A 17,719-nucleotide genomic window follows, 5' to 3' on the forward strand; every position below is an offset into this window, starting at 1 on the left:
TAGTGGAAATTAAACTAATGGGACGTAGTGCATAAGTATTTAAAAAACTGCTGGGGATCCTCTATTCGAGTATAGTATTTTATCAAACAAATAATCGATTAACTGATGAATTGATCAACAGAAACTGCAACTATTTTTATATTTTGTTAGTTGTAAAAGACAAGCAATGAAAGACGTCACATTGGACTGTGGGAAATCGAGACGGGCATTCTCCACCTTTTTTAATGAATCAATCGGAGAAGACAGGTACAAATCAAAAAACAAAGATCCTATCTGATATAGTAAGAAAGGACAAAAGAGGGTAATAAAACCGTCAATGTCACAGAGACAATATCTTGTCAAAACTGGGGATGAAACATTGGGCTTACTTGGTCTATTTGATTCTAGTCTGCTGCCACTTTGTATCTCCCTGCATTGGATTTTATTCAATTAGCCACCCAAGTTAATGCAACCAATGAATGCCATTCTGTCTTTTTCCAGGTTTATAGTCCATGCTGCAGGGAAAAAGCTCACCCAGATCTATCACTTAACAGCCTGACAACGGCCGGCGCGATCAAACCGAACATGAAAAAGACAGACAGGAAGGGGAGTGAGGAAGAGAAGCCTCAACACACGCGCACCAAATGAGAAAGAGTGACTAAGTCGCGCCCTGGGCTTCATACAGTAGCACTTGCCAAATTCAAGCCTTGCCCAATCATGTCTCTTCTCCCTGGGTTGCCATAGCTACAGCCTGCCTCCTTGTCTGTACTATTGGAAGGTTGAGACTGTACCACTGTGTCTGTGCATGATGTGTGGTAACACTTCCTATAAGTCAACCTTACATTCACACTCCTATTGGACGTCTGAGACGGGACGCTGTCAGATAAAAGGGAGGTGAGACGAGCTAGGAGAGGGAGAAAGTGGCCGGAGTGTGGCGGATGCGATTGCTTGTGACCCAACACGTGTTTTCCCATTCAGCCCGACACCATATCTAAAGAGCAAAAACCTGGCTTCTCTTGTGGTGCCAGAGTGTGGCCTCTACTCCATCCGTTATTAACTTCTCGAATGTAAAAATGTACAATACCAAAAGGTATTGTGTTTTGATGACTACGTTATGGCTGTAGCTTCTTAAATGTGAGTATTTGTTGCTTTATATGCTTATAAATTTAAATAAATGTAGGTTTTAGACCGTTGGTCGGACAAAACAAGCAATTTGAAGACCTCATCTTGGGCTTGAAAAACTGAATGATAACAATAATAATTAGAAGTAGCATTAGTCCTTATTGTATCTATTGTTTATTCTGCGTTTGATGAGGCCCTGAAAACAAACAGTACTAAAAGAAAAGTGTTAATCGTTATACTTGTTGTCAGTAGCCTGTAGCTCTTGGAGTGTGTTTGCTATACATATAGGATTCCTTTTACTATAAGGTAATATGATTATCTCCCAAAATACAGGGATTTGATGTTAACCAAACAAACATCTGTTCAGGGAGAGAATTGTTTTATTTTAGAAAAAGTATGCCACTAAAATACAGAAACAGAGTACAGCACTGTTTGTGAAACTACCACGAGTTGGTGAGAAAAAAAACACGAGAAAAATAATGTGTGTGTGTGAGTGTGCCTGTGTGTGAGCCTGTGTGTGTGCTATCAGGTACAGATAACAAGAATGATATAAACACTTGAGGATCAACATATCACTAAAACTCCCACCGTCTGCCCGCCAGCTGACAAATATAAACAGTCTTCTCTTACTCTGCTATTTCTTTATCTCCCTGCATCGCTCCACTTTGCTCTCTGCAGTCCTGCCATCCGTCATCATTAGGAGGCGAATAGATGACCTGTCTACACCTGCAACCACTCTCTGTCCCTTTACTCTCTGGAGAGGAGAGGAGAGGAGAGGAGAGGAGAGGAGAGGAGAGGAGAGGAGAGGAGAGGAGGAAAATACAGATACATGAAGTGAAGCTGGGATGTCTATTAATTTTAATGTGCTATGGGTATTGTGAAGTGAACATCATCTGAATAACTTAGACAGGCCTGACACTGTGGCTGTGTGTTTGTATGGTATCATGGGATATCATACTGCATGTGTATTTGCAGTGAAATTTAAACTCTGAATCATTGCTCCTTCACTAGTTGTGCTACAGAGTATCAAATAAAGTCCCATAAGTATAATTCTAAATGTGGCACTAATATCTAAACACCTGTCCTAATTGTATTGATGATTTGCTTTTGTTTATGTGCACAATTTTCTGCCATTTTGCTAGTTATTGTGGTCACATTGCCATCAAGATGCCGGAATACCAGCGAACAAAAGCAGGGAGTCTCTAAAGGAGGACAACGGATCAAAGCAAATAGAGAAGCAATACAGAAAAGAGGAGGGGAAAGCATGGGACGGTGCGAGAAGGAAAGGATGGGAACTAAGATGGAGGAGGAGAGGAGCAGAAGGAAGCATACCGATGAGGGGAGGACGGGTAGAGGACAGAGTATTGTTTCATGTTAATATGTAAAAATAACTCTGCTGCTGCCTGGTGGAGGAGCTAACTGGGTCAGAGAATTCCCACAGACAGAGAGAGCGGGAGGAGAGAGAGGAGTTTCACATGGATTCAGTCTGTGCTATCAGTGTGAAGCAGAAGTCAGTCTCTCTCCCTCTCTTCACCCCAGCGGAGAGGCATCTCTGTGCACATCTGTTCTATGCATTTGTTTATCTAATCTATCCATCCATGTATCCATCGATCTTCTTTCCTCTGTTCTTACTGGTTCCCCCTGTTTACACGCGCGTTCCCTTCACTCCTCTGCTAATAAACACAACCTCGACTTCATCACATACGCGAGCCTCTCTGGCGTTCCGCTCCCGAGTTCCCCTCTTGCAATTAACCTCTCTCAGCCTTCCTTTCCCTTTTCTAAACACATCCCATGAAATGGGTGAATAAAACAGGGCGTGTATTACATTGCCACTTAATCTATTTATAATACCGCATTTATTGTCCAGCAGTTAAGCAAATGTGACGCATTCATAACCGATGATAATGGACAGTCGGAATAAGAAGGATGGAGGAACTTGAGTTACTTTATTGCAGTCTGTATTATTATCACCGGGACAAAGTCAGTCACTGGTTAATGTGATTTCGCGTACTCACTTTCTGCTAATTTACTGGGCTGCCATAACCCTCGCTTAATGTAATTTTTATTTGGTTATTTTCAAAGACTAATTTACAGCAATAAAAATGTTTGGTCACACGTTGCTGTGCACACCATTCCATGTCAGACACATTTTCCTTGGTCTCTCCTCTCTCCATCAGGACTTTGCCCTATTTTATTCAGTCCTATTATTTATACATTATGTCCACTCAAATCTTCTTTGCATGTTCAGCACCTCTTCTATTTCTCTCCACGTCTTCCTACCCATCAAGTAGCTATGTGGAAATATCATATGCACCTGGAAACAGCTTAGCTAAATGTGAGCATAATACCATCTCTAAACTTTTCCTAAAACGCATCATCTTCTTACGCTCTGTATCTGATGAACCGCCGCTTCTTTTTAGTGTTCATACAGCTCCTGTGATCTGAGGATTAAAGATTATTGGTTTACATAACTGGACAAAACCAACCATATGGAATTATTCTCAAAGTTGTACCTATTTTTAGATGGAAAATTACAAAGACACTGAAGCATTTTATAGTTTCTCTCACAGTTGTTTAATCTATGAAATGTAATCCCCTGCACCAAATATTTCCTGGTCTGCTGTGTTTCTGTTTTGTTTTTTTACTGTTCCCTGAGTAACAGCGCAGCTATAAAAGCAAGCCATAAAACATATGTTGTGAGTGGGTCAGCAATTCTGAGCAGTAATTAAAATCTTTATTGATGAAGACCGCTGTAAGCATTCTAACTATTTTGCAGACTATTCATCAGGCTACTGTACATACTGCACCAGCTCGGCTGTATGTGTGTGAGCCACGTCTAGAAGACAAATTAATATGGGAGCGCTCTTGCACACGGGGAATTCCCACCTGTGTATTTTCTCATTACCTCAAGTAGTCACATGTCATTTCTTCGGCAATGGAAAGCAATAATGTAAAAAAAGTATGTATTATGCAAATGGTTTCTTGGTGAAGGTCAATCTACTGCTTACAATCAAGCAAACCTTCACCTCTCTGTTCTTTTTACTTGGCATGTTCCTGCCATTTTATAATCTCTCTTGTTAACTATGTGCAGATTAGCCAATCTCCGCAATGAATTAATACACTCATGTGCCTGGATAGAGCTACTTAAAATGCGTACAGAGCTTAAAATTATGAAGAATTTAAGGCCTCAATGGATTAACCTGCAGGGTTGGTCTGAAATGGGCAGGGCTGCTTCTTGGCTGGCCGACTGGGGGCTACAGAAATAGCTTGAGCTGACTACAGCATATGTAATGCACTGCAGCAGTGCTCCAGGCGTCCACGTCTTTGTATCTAAACCACCTGCTGTTTGAGCAAAAACAACAACATCATGCGCCTGTGAACTGGAATGCACATGTGATGGCGACAACGGTGACCCGGGCGTTGATGTGTTTTATGGAATGGAAGAGGAGAAATGCTTATGGGTTGAATAACTCATATCTTAATGGTGCAGTGGGACTGTGCAGTCTCTTAAACAGAGGGCCCAGAGAGAGTGTTTCCTAATGAACATAAAACACTATATTACCCAGGTCATGTGGAGGCCTTTGGTTGAGGAAACACTGCACTACAGTGTTGCTACAGTAGATCTTTGAAAGCACATAACTAACCAGGGTCACTGAGGGAAGCACTGTGTCGCTCTGTAAGCCTTCTATGTGTTATAGATGGAAGATTGCACAAAAACCTTTGTACAAAAACCTTAAGGAGGCTTGAAGTTTACAATTCAAGAACTTGTAATTCATGCGATATTTATAGTTGTTACTTAAAACAAATATTGATATTAAACTGTACAGTATTTTATACTTTTTATTGATGGCATTTTTGTAACTGTGATAATAGTCAATGGTCTTTTTATGCATTTGAATACTGTAAACAACACTGCTCAATACTCTATTGTGACATTGATATCGATTTGTATATGCAGTAAGTAAAAACACAAAACTAATGCAGAAGCTCCTGGGACAATAAACATATCTGTCTTGCAATGAAATATATTGTTATGAGAGTGTGTCCATGATAATTATGTATAACTCTACTGCACCACAGCCCTGAGACAGTGAGCTGAACGCCACGAGTACAAAACACGTGTACTCAATTCCTTTTATTTCAGCACCTCCGTACTAGTTGAATCAAAGGAACAACAAATTGGCAAACCGCTGCTGTGCATTGTTTACAATCCACTTGCCGAAAGGTTTAAAGTCCATATGCATTAAAGCTATAAAGACATTTTATGACTGAACAAGAGTTTAGCTAACTTAAAATATTCCATCTTTACTGGGACGTTGCTCTTTAAGAAACATCTTGCTTGGAAATGCAACACACCCTCCTTAAGCCGCCATCTCTGACTTACATAGTGCTTATAGACCCGTGTGTGTGTGTGTGTGTGTGTGTGTGTGCATTTACCGGGAAACAGTTTAGTAAATAGACACAGATTAGAGAACAGCCTACACATAATCCACAGATGAAGTCTCAAGTCTGACTGCCACCACACAGAGTGAGAGAATGGACTTCTGTCTTCTTTGATAACAGCGCTGTTCATTCAGTGCTGAAACAACCACATGTGCTGGCATTACACATCTGGCTGGTTATGGTTAACATCTTGTGAGAAAAGTCAGAGGCTTTCTATGTAGCATGGATGCCTTTTAACAGTGAAATTAGTTTGTATATGTTGTGTAAGAAACATTGTATATCTAGCGATGCCGTTTTAGAATCTAACACATACATTGATCCGTCTATATGTGTTGTGCCTGCTTGGATTTACCAAATTAACAATAAACAATGTTATGAATCTCATGGTGACTGCAATGTTTAAAGGAAAATATGATGGGCACGCAAAGTATTTGACATTTGACACTTAGCTAGTATCACACCAATACAGACTTTCAAAACACAAAACACACAGCACAGGTGGCTAAAGGTAGAGCCGCTAATCATAAGGAGCACAAGCAGAAAGTCACTAATCTGTGTCGCAGTGATCAAATAATCATGAATGACGTTGAGTGACGACAAGAATAGATCATTCGATTTGTCAAGGCGAGATAATATAGTTCTATATTATCTCGCCTTGAAAAATCAACAATCCCAAAAATATATTGAAAAGAATATGCAGGATGCATATGAATAAAACACGAGAGTGAAGCCACTTACTATCCCATCATGATCAGACCCCAAATACTGTGACACATTTGACAGCCTCTGTTCCCTATGTGCCTGCCAACACTGAGTGCTACTGCCTCTTTCCCTTCCTCTCCAATGACCACATTGTGCTGGACCGTGAATTTCTCCAAAAAGACAATCGCTTAACCTTAATTCCCTCACACTGATTAACATCATCAAATCAAGACCCCGTTCATGGAAAAGAGCAGGAGTAAAATTATGCTCGCTAACACAGGATGATGCGCCTGCGCTATAGCAATGTTTCTCGGCTGATGTCTTTTTCATGCACCTTTAAATATCGTTTAGAAATCTGATTTGGAATATAGCTCGCCTCTCAAATTTGCTGGTCGTTTGGGTCGGTCAATGACTCAAACACGCCTTGTTTTTTTGGCATGAAACCGAGATGTCCCAAAGGGGATGTTTACCTCATTCGGACCGGTTTGCAGCTCCTCTGCTGGTGAAGGAGAGTTGTTAAGACAACCCATTTACACGCTTGATATTCAGCTTTTCCCCCCTGACATGCCCTGAAAGTCATTTGCTGCTCTCCTCGTGGTCTACATCTTCTCTTTAGCATTAAGCAACCTACAGTTCCACGATAGTGACGCCAATGGCGGAAATAAAACCTGCCATGGATTCCCAATCAGCGACAGCCTCCACCTGCATCGCTTAATATCATATATTTCACTTAATTATGTGGACCAACTCTGAGTTTCCGTCTCCCTCCTTTTGGCTTTCCTGGAACACAAATCATTGCATAAATATGACAGGCCTTGTGATGCTCCAATAAATTAATATTTAAAGTGAACACAGATACATGTGCCCAGTTTCCATCCCAAGTAGCGAAAAAAAAATGAAAAAAAGAACACGATAAAAATATTTTACCATTAACCAATTTAATGCTGAAATACTCGTTTTTAAAAATTACCAAAGTGGTCTGATAAATGACTAGTAATATTGTCAGTTAAATATTCAAACCAAAAATATCTAGGGAGTCATAAATAACCGTCATGGTCTAAGGTATGAGATCTAAAACCCACCTGTGCAGTGCTCAAAAGTAGTCCTGAGTAGCATGGATTCAATGTTAAGCGACATGGACAATAAGCCTGACATAACAGCAGAGAGAAGCAGATCAATGACACACTACAAACAACCCAATCATGTTTACCTAAAGGCTAACATGACAGAACAGCCAACAAGTCCAAGTACCAGCCAATGAACAGCAACTGTTAAGTAATAAAAATATATTTGGAGGTACATATGCATTTCTGATATCGAGTAACTGGTACAGAAGCAATTTGAACAACGGAAATATTGACTAGCGCTTGGTCGTGCACCTCTGAATGGTTGGACTTTGGCATTAGATCATGTGACCGTCATAAATAGTTAACTGATAAAAGGATTGACATATTGTGGGATTATACAAAGAAGGCAAATTCACTTTTAAATACTTTAGAAACAGGTGGACTTCAAATCTTCATTTGAGTATATATTTTTCTCACCAAATCAAATTGTTCAACATTTGCTTCCTTATAAAGCATGACTTATTCATGTACAGGGCTTGTGCAAAGGCAATAAAGTTGTCCATGAATATGAGATATGAGTTTACAGATAATTACAATCCCTCCTCGGCATTGTGCAAGTTAGTTTATGGCTTTTACCGGTTACAACTACATTACATGGGCATATCTATGAGTTACCTTCATTGTCTTTTTGAGTCTTCAGTTCTTTTTGTTTGTACATCCTCTGGCATTTTGGAGAATAATGCAGCGCACAGTGCAAAGTATAAGCGCTTCCGAACATACTCTGAGCTTGCACTCCGTCTGCGGCGGCTCGCGCTATGGCGCCAAGCGCGAGTACAAACAAAGCTTAAGTTCTCAATACAACAGAGAACTTCAGCACCATGGAGAGCAAACATCCTAACTAAATAGAATATTGAGCAAAGTTCACCAGAGTAAAACAGAATAGTTTTAATTTAGTCAAAAATGGCAAATAACAGCTAAGCTACACAACATGCATAATCCCACATGGACTCACCAGCAGCTGGTACAGTTGCAGACAGCACCCATTGCATGCATGGTTTGATCAAGTTATGAGTCACATAATATAATACAACTCACAGTATATTATGACATCATTCTTTAAAAAAAAGGCCTCTTTTCTCGGATACACCACTCACAGGAAACCACATGGGAAGATAATTGTTCTGCTTTGGAAAAGGTTTCCTGATGTTCAGATGACTGGCTTGATAACAATGTTTTGTTGTAAGATCAGTATGACTTAAGAGAGAGACTACACCTCAGCAGATTGCAGTGTTTTCTAAAGCAATGCTCAACATATTTCTCTTAGATTGAAGAGCACGAGTCATGTTCTTTGCATTGTTCTCTTTTGCAGCAGCCAATCACATCACCCCTGTTTAGCAGCTCTACGCTGGCCCCTTTTTGAGGACTCAATTTTAATTTACTGATAACTAAAAAGGCCCCCAGCGACATGTCAGACCTCTCTATCATTTTTGAGCCGAGCACAGTTTGGTCCTCTTACTAGAGCTGCTAACAAAGGGTACTGGGCCTTGACTGGCAGAACTCTCTGGTGTTGCAATTTCCTGTAAGTGGAGCTCGTGCTAGAAAGATCATGACACGATATCAGGCAGACTGTGTCAGTTGAGATTGGGAAGTGTTTCAGGGAGACACTTTTTTGAGGTGTCATGTCTCTTAGTCAGCGAGTCATTTGTGAAGAAAGGTGCCGACTTGATGATAACGATGTCATGCCCACACTTGCTCGGGCTGATAGATAGGAATACTGCAAGTGGACTGATGGTGCAGAAGAGCCTGACATTGGTGTTGCTATAGCTCGACTTTGAAATGGACCTCTTTATGAGTGCTCACCAATCAAAGCTACACCTGTCAGTCAAGTCGGTTTGCAATCACGAGTTCACCATGCATGTTCGAGCTAGTGTGGTTTCAATCTGTTTTTCTGCGTTTGGGCAGGCGAGAGAGAGTATAGCTCTAATGAGCTGTGGATGAAAAGCATAACATGTATTTATTGCAATGCAAGGTACATCCCACACTAGCCTGGGTATGGTTCACACAACAGAGTGCAGTTTACAGAGTTCTTCGAAAAAACACTACTTACTTACAAAGCTCTTTTTCTCAATATTATCTGTATCATTATTCTATTAGTTAGCTATTTATTGTATTCATGTGGCTCTTACTCTCCCCACCTACACATAAAACCCACAGCTGAGTGTAAAGTGTGGAATACACATCAACTGAGGCCTAGTGGAAAGTTTTAAAGCAAAAATATGTCCTCACTGACAAAAGATTACTGAAATACATTAGTATGACTATTTGATGCCAAAGTCATGAATTTAGTTTGTGAGTGTATGAGTGTAAATATTTCAATATTTCACAAAAAAATCTAAAACAATGCAACTATTTCTGCACATTCAAACGTCTCTTGCTCTCCAGTCTTTCCTTTACCACACACACACACACACAAACAAAACAGCTGGCTGAGTGGTGGCTGCACGTACGCAAGTCAGGCCGACAATCATGTGTGTCCTGGAGTGAGACGATGATGACGATGGTGGCTCCAAAGGATCTCAGGAGAAATATGGTGAAGCTTCCAGCTACGTGTCTGCTCACAGGTGTGTGTGTGTCTGTTGCATCCTTTTTATCCCCATCATCCCCAGGCACAACAAACACAGGTGGATACACCTCATAAGCTCGGAGGTATATGACACAAGTATGTGTGTCTACTGTACATTAATATCTTTGATTCTACACTGTGTGTCCGTGAAGTAACGCAGACACATAATGAGCATAATCATCTGTTTACTGTCACTAATGCTGTACTAATGCTGTACATACATACATATGTATGCATACATACATATGTATGCATATATATATATATATATATATATGCATATATATATATATATATATATATATATATATGCATATATATATATATATATATATATATATATATATATATATATATGCATATATATATATATATATATATATATATATATATATATATATATGAATATATATATATATATATATGCATATATATATATATATATATATATATATATATATATAATACCATTTTTCATGAACATGCGGCTCTGCAGACATGCACTCTATGTGATCCTCTTCCTCCGCTCAGTCAGTGTGGGCTGGTGTGTGTGCAGAGGAGAGACAAGAATCCCATAAATACTACTTTATTAGATAAACCTGCTAATCAGATAAAGAAATCTAGCACACCACTGTGCACACACGCAGCATCTCACTGATAATCTCCATTACCAATTACGGGGTGATATGCCACAGCTTAACATGAAAGCAGCAATTAATCTGCTAACACCGGTCACTGGGTCATTGTAGTAGAGATAGATGCCTGCAGACACGCATCATTGAGATTTATTTAGAGAGAAGTAGCTTTTTTCCCTCATTTCTCCAGAGATGCTTTGCCAAAGTGTGGTGAAGGAATCAAAATTGGTCCCAATACTTATTCTTGTGGGTTGCTTTCAAAGCAGCACAAATGCATGCTTGAGATTAGTCGAATGGAGACAAGCTTGACTACAGTTCTTCATGACGAGGTTTAAAAACTGGCCGAGGAGGTAGTATAACCCTAAAAGATGGTGCGATCTACATTATGGAAACAAGTGCTTCTTTGGATTAGAAAATAAGTCGATCCACCAGTGTTTAGCACTGTTTGTTGTCAAATTCCGATTAAGGCAGACTGAGCTGGATTATGTCTTTCAAGGCACTAACTGTTATGTGCAGCTCGACAGGAACACTGGACCCGCACGCCGTCAACGATGAAAAAGCAACTTTATTGCTAAACTGGATTCCAAAAACAGGCTTCAAAAACCAGGATGGATGGATGGATGGATACGGACACGGACACGGACACGGACACGGACACGGACACGGACACGGACACGGACACGGACACGGACACGGACACGGACACGGACACGGACACGGACACACACACACACACACACACACACACACACACACACACACACACACACACACACACACACACACACACACACACACACACACACACACACACACACACACACACACACACACACACACACACACACACACACACACACACACACACACACACACACACACACACACACACACACACACACACACACACACACACACACACACACACACACACACACACACACACACACACACACACACACACACACACACACACACACACACACACACACACACACACACACACACACACACACACACACACACACACACACACACACACACACACACACACACACACACACACACACACACACACACACACACACACACACACACACACACACACACACACACACACACACACACACACACACACACACACACACCAAGGGGAATGACATGAACAGGACTTAAATACAGAGGGCTGGTGCAGGTGATTGGACACAGGAGGAAACAATCAGGGACAGGGCAGACAATCACAGGGACAGGAAGTGGAGAGAAACAGAGGACACGAGAGACAAGGACTTCAAAATAAGACAGGAAACACGACACAACACTACAGATCCTGACACTAACGACTACAACAAATAGATGAGCTGGCAGTATTTTATATTTGTTATAAAAAATGGGTAGCCAACAACGCTTCATCTGCTCCGTCTAATGTATTAATAAGAAAAATGAATGTAGAGACTCAACATTGACAGATGAAGCTCATAAAAACAACATGTCACACTGTGATCGACAAACAGCCTTTCATATATTGGTGATTGGTGAAAGCATGACGATGACATTTGGAAAATAAATTACTAAATAAATTACAGTGTAATAAGTTACCAGCATGCACGCGTTATGTAAAAATAAAATGAACCATTATACTCTAGAGTATGGTATGGACGGACAATTAAAAAAAACAGCCACGGCTGCACCAGCAAGAAAAAAAAACATCCCAGTACAACTACAGGTCTGCAACCGCTTGTTGGCGCAAAGGGAGGTGACTGCCTTGCTCTGCTGCACCTTCACAGTGGTTTGGTTCAACCAAATGTGTTCAACCATTCTGGGATTCAAGCTGGAAACCCTCCAGCCACAGTCCAAACATGGTCTGCTTGGTTTGAATAAATAGCCCGATCTTCCAGGAAGTCTACATCAGAGCAAGCTATGGTTTCCCTGATCTAAGCTCTTTTTGATGCAGTAAGCAGAGCTGGGACATTAGAGGAGGGGGATAGGGGGAGGTTGTGTGTCTGTGCGTACGTGCGAGAGAGAGAGAGCTCAGAGTTCGGATGGGGTCTGAGCAAAATGGCTATCAACATGTGTGCACTAAATGCGTTACATGTTTCCGTCAGCGTGTGAGCGACTGCAAGGCAAAGAGGTGGCGCTCAGTGAGGCACAGTAGTTGAGTGACAGAGCAGATGGGCCTCCCATACCAAACTGTCAAACTGAAGACACTCTGCAACCGATCATTCACTCCTTCTGTGGATATGTGTGTCCACGCATGCCATCATTTTGCTAAAGCCAGAGGAAGGCTCTATGCTGAATGTTGTAATAATAATAATAATAATAATAATAATAATAATAATAATAATAATGTAAAAACAATAGGTTGAGGTTGTTGTACGACACCGAGGGTGGAGTATACGTAACCTTTTTTTATGAGTTTTGATGGTGCACACCGCAACAAAAGGTCTCAGAGAGAAAAGGATGCAAAGGTGGATTTTTTAAAAATAGAACATGACAACAACATCAACAAAAATCTGCGCAAAAGAGGAAGTGGCATTCATGTCCGACAACACAAGTAAGAGGCTTTGTATTTCAGCCCCAATCCATAATCTGTGACTGCACCTTTTCACATGTCAGAGTCCATGTATTCAAAAATGATGATGTGGACGGTTATAAATTAATCAAATTGAAAACAACACAACATAATTAAGAAATTCCACTGTAACAAATCCAATAAGAAATGTCTTCAACTGTCCATCACCTTAACATTAAGTTGTGTACAATGCCATCTGGAGCATTTTCCCTAAATTATGTAAATATTTGATTTTGAATTCATTGTGCAAATCAATAATGCTAAGCACACTCACGCTGCATGTCATTTTGATTTCACTGTTTTTTCTAATTGAAGAACCATTCATATTTACACTGTATATTTTATATTTTTCTCAATCTCTGAGGAAAATAGGTCAAACTAATTTGTATCAACTCTGCTTTTCCATTATTTTCACTATTGAATTTTTATATTAAGCCAAATGAGTGCTGTGGTCTTTGATGCGTGTGTGCAACAGCTACATTAATTCAAAATATTGATTTCATTAAGATGATATTAATAGAAATATTTAATAGAGAATCCACACAAGATGTTGTTTATTTCCAACTGGATCGCATAATAACACTGTTGGGTGTGTGCACGAAAAAGAGGAAATACAATTTTTCTATTGCAAATCATGAGTATAAGTTGTACCTAGTTAAGCACTAACTTTGTCAAGGGTTTACTTTTCATTGGGAAATGCCATAGGCCTAATGGGAAATTAATTAATCAAATAGGCTAGATAAATAAAATGAGAACACAAACAGAAATAGTCATTCCACTGAAGGGAACTCACTATGACAAGTTCCCCAATGCATCTTGTGGTGAAAGCTTCCTTTGTTTCATTGTAAAGCAGCCACACACACACACACACACACACACACACACACACACACACAATGCCAAAGTTCAAGTTAACAGTGACTTGAGAAACCAAACCATGAACAGTTCATTTCAGGTTCAGTGTATGTGTGGGGTGGTGCAAGCTGTGGCGCAGGAACCCTTACATGGCCATCTCACGCTCTCTGTCTGTCTGGCAGACCCTCTTTGTCTCTCTCATCTCTGTCACTCTGAGCTATTCCTGGATTCCACACAGAGGTGAAAGGAAACAGGAACTGCTGCAGTGGATGTTGGTACGTAGCAGCGTTTCTTTCACTGCAAGGAACCACTCTTCGACTTGTAATACCCCTCACCCACATGCGCACACCCACACGCGTTAATGGCGTTGTACCTTAGCCAGTTGGCTTCCAGTTGATATGTCCTCAAACATATTTGTGTGACGAAACTCATTCTTGTTCCTGCAGATGGAATGTGGGCGCAGTACGTGTTTGCATGTGTGTATTTGCATGCGTTTGGCAAACTACACAGTCGAAATTGAATGGATGGATCGGAGTCAGCAGGGTGCAGATGGGTCCTTCCTATATATTCAAAACAGTAGCACACTCTCTGCTATCTGCCCTTTGTTCAGCCTCTCCTGCACCACAGCACCACTGGGACTCCCTCTAACTCCCTGTTGTGCTTACTGGAACCTTGGCAGCCAGCTGCCCTGTCGGCCAATTAGGAAAGCTTTTACTAAAGCTTCAGCCAATTGGATTAGTGCTACATTTCCTGGCCAGAAGAGACTCTAAATGTGATGCTGTATGCTTGAATTTGAGAACTGGTAAGCAGACTCCAGTTTCGCGGAGAGGCACTGGGCACCAGTGGACACACACGCTGCAGAGGCAGTGGCAGGAAAAAGAGACATCTCATAATGCTCCTGGAACTGTGAGTCATCTGCAACTGAGTGTGTAACTGAAACTCTAAACGGGTTAACCCAGGAACATAACTTAAAGCAAACCAGAATCCAAGACTAGAGTTGATTTGAAAACAAACAAAATTTTGTTTTTTTATTACCTGACTGAGTCTGGAATAGATTGGAATTGGATTGACAAAACCAATTTTTTTTTCTGGTTTGTGGCTGTGATCCAATTGTCAATCTACTAAGTGTTTGTTTCCTGTCTGTATTTGTGTTTGTCTTTGCCGTGCATGCTCAGTATACCGATAGGTGGCAGTCCCCCATGTGTCCTGAATCTGAGAATCTGGTTTCCTTAGGGAGAATTAAAACAATTTAAAAATCCAATCAAGTAATTGAAATCCATCATGCTTCAATCACCTGTTTGAAACTTAGGATCAAACATTAAAAAAAGCTATAGAATGTCAAACTTTTTTTTTTTTTTAAACATGGCCGAACAATGCACTAAATCTAGTCTGGCTCATTTAGACATGTGAGAGGATAAAGGGCAAAAGGGGGCTAGTGATGCCAAAATGAAAATAAAACAACTGTGCAAGAACATTAAGAAATGGAATGAGTCACATTTCCCCAAATAATGAGGAGAAATAAAAATGAGAAATACCAAGAGAAAACATTCCTTGAGGAAAGAAATGCCGAGGGAGACAAAGCAAAATACAATATTAAGCTCTCTCTCTCTCTCTCTCTCTCTCTCTCCTTCTCATCCTCTTATCGATACTGATAGAGAGTTCACTGCAAAGTCAATACTTTTGAGAAAGAGTCTGTGAAAGTGCTCATTGGGGCCTGCAGCATACACACTCAACCACACAAGTACACACACGTTCTCAAGCTGCCCTATTCCTTGTACTTTGCTCACTTTGGAAAGTTGCCACTGGATAATTGTCCATCACAGAAAAGGCACATGAACGCACACAAGAAAATACGCATGAGTGCAAAATCAGAGCAAACAAAAATAACCCAAAGGCAACAGGCTATTAGTCGAGCTGGGGGAGCACCGGGCACAAAGAGCTGATCAACTCCTAAAACCAGCACGGTCGATGGGAACCGATAGACCGCAACAGAATCCAAATGCAGCTCAATTAGTCAGTCAATGAATACAAAAACACAACCAGTCCAAACATGAAAAAAAACAACAACAATGAGAAACGATGCCAAATCTACAATAATGCTGTTTCAGCACGAAGAGGAAGTGTTTGGGAAGCGTTGCATGACAGGCCGTCTATCGGCCTACTACCTGCAGCACACCGACGAGATTAGATGTCTTTTGTGGTCTTTGTGCTTGTTGTGAGAGCGAGAATAAGGTGTTCGTTTAGGATCGGCCCACTTAACTGGTTTAGGTACGCCAACAAGCCGGCTCAGCAAGGAGGGCAGTTCAGGATTTCTTTCATACTCTGTCATTCACTTACAACCCACGCAATACTCTCACACACTCTCTCTCACACGCACACGCACACACACGCACACGCACACGCACGATGATGAAACACGTTGCTTCAATACTTTACTTTTGGTTCCCTAAAACAGTATCTCGTATGGGATTAAAAAGAGGAAATGAAAATACTGAACATCAAAAAAGAAAAAAAGACAGATAACAGGCCTGCTGAAAAAACAAACAAAAAAAAAACACCAGCAGGCCATCTAATAACCGAACACAAATATTAAAATAGTCCTCAATGGGTTCACATTTGAATCGATATCTCGCAGCCCAGTGCGGAAGTGGGCTATCAGACACCTGCTTTAAAAGATGAGCTGCAGTCAAACCGCCACCTCGGGGCTCCGAAATATATCCCTCGAGGGATAATTCAACAAAACATCGTCCGCGAACGCCGAATGGCACCAAAGTGGACCCACGACACGAGGAAAGTTAACGTTTCATCACGTGTAGAGTTCCTCTTTTTGTTCTCGCCACGGGGGGAGGAAGCACAAGCAAGGACGGAGCAGATAACGAGACAATGCATTTCAAACTCTATCGACCAGGAGCGCGAGAGAGATAAAAACAAACGAGCCCCAAACTACGAGAATGTTCCCTCTCGTTGTGACAGCGCTGAACACCACGCGTGTGAAAACAGGAGGAGGAAGAAGAAGAAGAAGAAGAAGAAGAAGAAGGAAAAAAAACAGCCAGAAAAGAAAATATCAACCAACTTACGGAGTGAGCAATAAGTTGCCGATAGTCCGTCCACTGCTACCAAAACATAGACATCCAAAGAGGCGAAGAAATCCTGCGAACGCGAGCCGATGAGAGCTGTCACCGTGCAGCCGCAGCGAGGAGAAGTCAGACTGCTTGTGTGAGCGCGAGCCCGGAGCCGCCTGCTGGTTTCTGCGCTCTCGCACGAGACAAGAGAAAGGGGCGAGATCCCTAGAGATGAATGTTGTCGGGAGTGCGCAGGTGCGGACTGAGTCGATTCATTCCGGTCGAGTAAGGGCTGCGAAAGATCGGTCTGTTTATTTGTTTATTCGTATTTTTTTTTTCCCGAGGAAGCATTTGAGACGAGCAGAAGAGTGACAGTGAAATAACAACACCGCAGATACAGACTGTCGAGCTGTAGCAAAGGCTGTCATTCACTTATAGTGCATCTAATTTAATTAAATGGGGGACTACTATTGATTATGTTCGCCATCAATTAACCTGTCAATATCTTTTTTTTATTATCGAGGCTGGAATCTGTCAGAACAATTGTGACAAATGCCCATTACAAGTTCCCAGAGCACTTATTTTTTTTAACTCAAAGATATTACATGTTCAATGATATAGGCTGAGTAAGAGAAATTAGACAATTCCCACATTTGAAAAGC

General features: G+C 41.1%; 1 protein-coding gene across 3 annotated transcripts in view; it reads right to left on the bottom strand.

The window, feature by feature from the left end:
- The window catches only part of strbp (spermatid perinuclear RNA binding protein), a 67,647-nt gene extending 50,375 nt beyond the window's left edge, over positions 1-17,272 (bottom strand). For all 3 annotated transcript variants that reach the window (XR_004610650.1, XM_034547547.1, XM_034547546.1), the window contains exon 1: positions 17,073-17,272. The gene's annotated coding sequence lies outside the window, so the exon portion shown is untranslated. The remainder of the gene's footprint in view (positions 1-17,072) is intronic.
- Positions 17,273-17,719: the final 447 nt, after the last annotated feature.

This window comes from Cyclopterus lumpus, chromosome 12 (assembly GCF_009769545.1).
Source record: "Cyclopterus lumpus isolate fCycLum1 chromosome 12, fCycLum1.pri, whole genome shotgun sequence".
Classification (NCBI taxonomy): Eukaryota; Metazoa; Chordata; class Actinopteri; order Perciformes; family Cyclopteridae; genus Cyclopterus; species Cyclopterus lumpus.